Below are 6,500 nucleotides of genomic sequence, written 5' to 3' on the forward strand. Positions count from 1 at the left end.
CACCGGGAGCTGGGGTGGGCGGAGCAGCCATGGGAGGGGGTTGGGGGAGGGGGCAGGGGTCCCCCCATGGTCCCCTCTCCCCTCCTCTAGACCCCCTACTTACTAGCTCCAACTCCGGCTCCAGCTCCCTGCTGTAGCGGGCAGGGACTGTCTGAATCTGAATCTTTTCTAAAAATTCGGGGAGCTTTGAATCGATTCGACCCCTTTTATTGGTCCCCTAATTTGATTCAGATTTGGAGATTCGACCATCAAATCGGGCTGAATCTCCTTCGAATCGAATCAGCACTCGAAGCTTCACACAGCCCTATCAGCTATCACACACGCCCATTTGCACTGTCACTCACCAAGGGCTATTTCCAACTTTTGCATTGAATTTGCTGGAATGAGAGCACAAGGGAAAATAAATAACACCTTTGTGAGCCTGCGTCAGCTCCCAGCCTCATAGAAAATTCAGGTTGGACGAGAGCTCAGGAGGTCACATCTAGTGCAACCCCCTGCTCAAGCAGGCCCAGCCCCAACTACATCATCCCAGCCAGGGCTTTCTTGAGTCAGGCCTTAAAAACCTCCAGTGTTGGAGTTTCCACAGCCTCAGAGCTGGGCAGAGCAAAGCGTTCATGCAGTCAAAGAAATTAACTCTGCCTTCTCTGTTACCAACGTGATCTCTATAATCTTTTTACTCATCGGTCATATAGGGGCTTCAATGAACATGGGCAAGGATCCATTGGTTACAAGAACCCTGCAACTTCCTAAGTACCTTCCCTGCCCACCGTACGGTTCTCACCGGAACCACCGTTGAAAATTCATAGACCTCTCAGCCCCAATTTTCAAGAGTACATCATAAAACATGCTTGTGGCAGGAATCTTCTTAGCACAAACAGTTCAACATAGTTGAGCAAGCAATGGGATAGTCTCTTCCCAGGCTGATGCAGGTATGAATTACCGCACTGGCGTTACATTGTCGAAGTTAGTCACTGGTTCAGATTTTGTCTCAACAAGGCTGTCAGAACCAAGCAAAGCAACATTTGCATTTAACTCCTAGGCCAGTGGGTCAGCACTACCTACTGCCTTTGATGTCTGGAAGATCCCATGCGTCTCAACACATCTGAAGTCATGGCCATAGTCTATATTACCCTGCTACTGGCTTGCCTTAATTATAACCCCCAGGTGCTGAGTGACTTCGGTGAAGCATGCATTATGCAATCCTCTGCCCTGATCTAGGATCAAGGAAAGGTTACCATCTAAATCATTAAAAGAGATCAGTGATTTGGGGTGATTCGGCTTTCAACTGCCCGTATGAGACCACTTAAAAAGGACTAGATTTCCACAGAGAAGCTGGAGGCACCAGCCCCCGCCCCCGTGCAGCCCAGGGACCGCTCCGCCCGCCGGCAGGTTGCCCTTCCCTCCCCGCCACCGGAGAAGCAGGTAAGTGCACGGGTGTGTGGACGACACGGGGGTTTACTTGGCCCTAAACTGAAGCGGTGTTTTTAAAAACCCACCAGTTCAATTTAGGGCCCTATTTCATCGGCAGGCAGAGGATGCAGTCATGCCCCTTCCCACCCCTGCTCCCTCATCCCCAGCCAGGCCACACCACTGCAGCTCAGAGAGGGTTGAGCTTAAATTGTCAATCCAATCAGAACCTCGCCTGGCTAATTTCTGCTTTTCTCACCAGTCATTTTGATCACCCTTCTGATAATCTTTAATGCCTTTGAATTTATCTCCTCTTGAATTTTTCTCCAGGTATTTTTTAATTATGTTTCCTGCAGGTTTCTAATCTTAATGTGTCCCTTCTGATGTTTTTTTGTCCTTGAGATATCAAACCTGAACATCCTTCCTCATTTCTTCTTCATTCCCTTTGTTTCTTCCACAGTGAGCAAAATGCAACCCAAGGAACGCTTATTCCAGAGGTGTTCACATGTCTGTTTTAAAAGCATCCCGTGGAAGGCCCTAGGTAGGATGCTCCAAGAGACGTATTCCCACAGGGCTCCTTTGTTCATGTCTGTATTCTGACAAGGTAACTGTCTATTCCATCTTATTTTTCTCTTAAAAGGCTTTTTTTTTCCTATACGGTTGTAATATTAACTTTTAAAAAAACTTCAATAGATTCTGACCTAAATATAACCATGAAACTTCATAGGGTTTTTTTTCATTTTTTTTTCTTCTTTCGGTCTGAGTGCTACTCTCCTCCTGAGAGAGAGACTGAGCTGAGACTCTACCCTCATTTATCCTTACAGTATGAGACAGACTCAGGTCTGAAGTTCAAAAGTTCCAAAAAAGTTCAAAATCTGTATTTCTGTGACAAAATCAGAAATACAGATGCAAAATAACCAACTAGGCAATCAGCGAGTTCTGTCATAGGGCCTTTTAAATAGGATCTCAGGTTCACGTCTGCTCTATTAAATAACTTGTCTCAAACCAGTTTCCAAAATCCCGATGGGTCATTCGACGATGACATATTCCTGAAGATCTGCTTGAGCCTCCTAGCCCATCAGACCAGCAGTGTGGAAGCACTCCAGTTCCCACTGCCAAAACAGTGATGGGCCTTTGACACCATGGCCTGAATGACCCAGAGGATGCGTCTACATGTGCACCATACCTGAAAATTACTGCACAATACAGGTGTATGTCTACACGTGCACACCTATACTGCACAGTAACTATGGCAACTTATGCCGACTTGGGTATAAATTTGCTACCTACATAATGCAGCTACTTACTATGCAGTAACCCCGTGTATGTGGATTGTATGTGGACTGACTTGGGACTAGCCCAAAGTGGGGCTCAAGCTCATGCATTTGAACCGCAGGAAGACCCTACACTGCACTGTGACCACACACCAGCATATATTAGACACATCACCCAAAAAACACTGTTGGCTAGCAATTTCTACCCTTACTCCCTAGGGTTGTTAAAATCAGTGGCATCTTGGTGAAACTTCTCTTCCTTTGCAATAAAGAAAAACAGGAGAGGACATGCTGGTGTGTGTTTGCACGAGCTGCTTTTCCCTGTAAATAAATGGGAATTACAGCATAACTTTGGTGCAGGGCGCTATGACTGCAAAGTGCCGCAGAAGCTGGCCCCATTTTAATAACAAAACCAGTTGACAGGCAAGGGATCAGCACTTATATCTTCACCGGGCTTTTCACCTTATAATAATAGCTATCATTTTTCCCACCTTCCCAGTGCCTGGGACCTTCTAGACCTCTTAAACGATCTCATTATGAGCAGTCCCCAAAAAAGCAACGTCTCTCAGGTAAACCAGAGCAGCTAAAGGAAAACTGCACCATGCGGCCCTCACAAAGCAGAATGAATAATTCATCACATGGGAGACAGTCGCACAGAAGGACAAACTCAAAAGGGGTTTGAGGAACGCCGCTACCTGTAGATCCCATCACCCTCCAGTGGCCTGCAGTGTGCCTGGAGAGGTCAGCAGATTCAGCCCAAGCATTTTGAGTGGAAGTTTCCCCCCTTCATTTCAGCTTATCCTTTTGATTTTTTAAAAAAAATTTAAAAAGAGGAAAGGACATTCAGAAAAACGTGACGGTTTTTTCTTGACATTTTCCAAAGATTCAGAACAATGCTCCCTTTACAAGCTGTACACGTTTTGAACGTGAAAACTTGGACGAAGCCTTGTTTGACTTCAAATAGTTTTTTCCTCTGTTTTTCTGGAAGTGTTAAAGAACTAAGATGAATCCAGTATCCATACAGCTCTGCCCAGCAGTGATAACCAGACTATGGGCTTGGGGCTAGGATATGGGTTCAGTACTTGGACTGGTGCTTTGCAACATCTCCATCAATGATCTGGATGTGGGGGTGAAAAGCTCACCAGCAAAGTTTGCCGATGACACTAAGCTTTGGGGAAATGCGGCCATGCATCAGGGTAGGCGATCCAGGCGGACCTAGACAGATTAATTAGACGGGCGGACCAGAACCAGATGCTGTTCAACACTGAGAGGTGTAAAAATCCACGGCAAACTTACAGGCTCGTTGGTGCTATGCTACCTAGCATCACGTCCGAAAGGGACCTGGGGTCATAACTGAGCATTAAATGAATACGAGCCGCCAGTGCAATGCTGCATCCAGCAGAGCAAACAGTACGCTGGCGTGCATCAACCGATGCATCTCAAGCAAAACTCAGGACGTTATTCTCTGATGAGACCGCAGCTGGAGCACGGCGTCCGCACTTCAAGAAGGAAGTGGAGAAGCTCGAAAGCATGCAGGGAAGAGCCACTCATAAGATTAGAGGGCTGAAGAGCAAGCCAGACGAGGAAAGGATGATAGATATGGGACTGTTCGGCCGCAAAAAGAGAAGACTTCAGGGGGATTTGGTGGCTGCTTACAAATATATCAGGGGTGAGCATCAGGGTGTAATTCACCAAAGCGCCCTAAGGAAAAACCAGGAGCGATGGTCATATATTTGCAGAAGAAGGTTTCAAATTGGATATAAGGAAAAACTTCTTCATGGTTCGTGTGACCAAACTTTGCAACAAACTCCCAGCGGGGTGGTGCAGGCACCGACCCTGGAGTTCTTCAAAGGGAGACTGGACCCTCATCTTGCTGGGGAGCAAACCGAGATCAGAGAGCCGTATTGGGAGAGGAAGGGCTAGTAAGTCTTTGGCAATGGACTGAGAAACTTATGGAAATCAAATTTAAAGGAAGAGAAGTTTTCCTTCATACAAGTGAGGAGGCATGTGACTGAACCAGATGCATCCAGCGAGTCGGCTATGTCACGGGGAGCAGATGATCCCGAGAGCTCGTTCTGCCGCACGATTCAAATGAAGCAACGTTAGCATGACATGGAAACGAGTCAAAGCCAGCTTTCGCCAGAAACCTCTGTGGCTTCAGCAAAGCCCATCGACGAGGAGCTGGGTCCGAACGGCCGGTAACGGGACAAACCTCTCCTGGTGGTTTAATTAATTCAGTATCACCGAGCAGTGCTTTTCATCAGGCCTTGTATAAAAGGCTCCTCCAGGTGATTTTAGGATCTGTTTTGTAATTAGCATCCAGTTGTATTCTTGAAATGAAACGGTCTCTTCTTGTCTGCCAACACTCATTTGCACCTCCGCAGCAAGGAAACAGTCCATACGTGCTAAAGCAGCAGGTTTAGTGTCAAGTTATAATAACTTATGGAAATCCTGTCAGCAGCTCATTTTGTGAAAATTAATTTAATTTATTACCCACCTGATACTCATTTCCTCATATATTCAGGACTGCATTTGTATCAACGTTTGACAAGGGCAGCCTTCCCTTTCAGGATGAGAATTATACCCAGATACCAATTAACTCTGATATGCAAAGTCATTTCCTTTTATTTAATTGTAGCCAAGTTTTGTTTTGTTTTTTAAATAACCCCAACCAGAGAAGAATTTTCTTTTAAAAACAAGGGTGATTGGTGGAAAAATTAGCAAATCGTTTTTAATCCTCCCACCTCATCTCCCTAATTTGTGAAACCTATTTAGTTAATACTAATTGTCTAATCTTGTGACTTCCCTCTCAGCAACATTTCCAGTGCACTATAGTTTATTAGAAGAAAACTGCTTCAAGCAGTAATCCCATCACTTGGAACTGGAGGAGAGGATCAATAGCTCCTAGGGGAGAATTTAATGCAGTTCACCTGAACAATAAACTCTCTTCAACAACTACCTACCAAGTTTACCAAACCAGCACATATTTTAAAGATATTTAACTTGCTGATATTTAAAATAGGCCTGACCACATCTGAAGCACCACTGCATAAAGTAAAAGGAGTGCTTTTTTTTTTTTTTAAGTAAAAACAAAATAAATAAAAATAACCCCAAATGACTGATCTCTATTTTTCAGGGGGGGACATCTGACCATAATTGCTCTATCCCTGACCTTGATAGTAGTCTGTCTCACATCAAATCAAACCATCTTAATGCCTTGAGAGACGGTACAGTTGTCCTCTGGATTTCCAGGGTTGCTCTGATTTTAGCTGAATGCATCAGGGGGGAACTGGAGGGTGCAGAGCAGAGCGCTCGGTGCCAGCAGTCGCCGTCTCTCTGCTGGGCGTGCATTTGCAAGGTGAGAGGCAGGGAGTTGACTAGATAAAGTTTTTCAGCCCAAAGTGAGAGGAAAGAACGCCAGCAAATAGCTTGCTGCAGCGCGAATGAAAAGCAAGGAGAGCCTACTAAATCTTAATAAAAATAGACTGAGTTGCTAGGTCTTTATGAACCAGTCAAGAGGGTCGATTTAGTGCCCGGAAGGAATGAAATCTACTCATTACTGCACCTACCCTGGGAAGAGAAATAAATGGGAATATGCACAAAATGTCACCAGCCTATTCATATCTCCTAGTTCCTTTGAGTAAATAGAAATATGAATAATTGTTACAGCGTCGGGCTGCTTCACTGCACGGTTTATGGGCGCATGTATCTAATTTACAATCGCACACTCGCACTCCAGACAGCCTGAGCTGTTCCCAAATCTTCCAGCAGCGAGGATTATCTTCCTTTCACCTTCGTACCTTAGCTATTTGGGCCCCG

The sequence above is a fragment of the Alligator sinensis genome, unplaced genomic scaffold (assembly GCF_000455745.1).
Source record: "Alligator sinensis unplaced genomic scaffold, ASM45574v1 scaffold1560_1, whole genome shotgun sequence".
Taxonomy (NCBI): domain Eukaryota; kingdom Metazoa; phylum Chordata; order Crocodylia; family Alligatoridae; genus Alligator; species Alligator sinensis.